Source organism: Fukomys damarensis, unplaced genomic scaffold (assembly GCF_012274545.1).
Source record: "Fukomys damarensis isolate Sample0158 unplaced genomic scaffold, DMR_v1.0_HiC HiC_scaffold_19, whole genome shotgun sequence".
In the NCBI taxonomy this organism is placed as follows: domain Eukaryota; kingdom Metazoa; phylum Chordata; class Mammalia; order Rodentia; family Bathyergidae; genus Fukomys; species Fukomys damarensis.
In genome coordinates this window covers 38,099,018-38,099,504 of record NW_022900931.1, presented here as the reverse complement: position 1 = coordinate 38,099,504, position 487 = coordinate 38,099,018, and the positions used below count along the sequence as shown (strand labels likewise).

The following is a 487-nucleotide window of genomic DNA, read 5'->3' as shown; positions in this document are numbered from 1 at the left end:
CAAAAAATAAAAAAAAAAAAAAAAAAAGTGTGCCGTGCTACACTGTCAGCAACCTTATACATCTCGTGTTTACCATGTCTTGATTGTCAAAGGACACACTGAGTGATTGCCCTGTACCATCTGTATTTTTTTTTAAGTATAGCCGATTTTCCTTCCACTGTGGGTGGGCTTCATCAATCCTCTGAAGGTCTGAGCAGAACAAAAAGGCTAAGAAATAATTCTCTTTCTCTGCCTGATTCTTGAAGCTAGGTGTGCTCCTGGACCGGACTTAGACTGGGCCTTGTACCATAGGCTTTCTTAGTTCCAGGCCTTTGACCTCATAATGGAACTATACAGTTGGCTTGCCTGGGTCTCCAGCTGCCAACTTGGGACTTCTTGGCCCCCATAGTTACATAAGCCCATCACTTCTAATAAACCATCTGTCCATCTGTTTATTCTGTGTTCTCTGCTTCTTGAAGAACAGTAGAGAGAGAGAGAGAGAGAGAGA

At 42.7% G+C, this 487-nt stretch overlaps 1 pseudogene; it reads left to right on the top strand.

The window, feature by feature from the left end:
* Positions 1–272, top strand: part of LOC104849238 — a 3,984-nt pseudogene extending 3,712 nt beyond the window's left edge.
* The last annotated feature ends 215 nt before the right edge of the window (positions 273–487 follow it).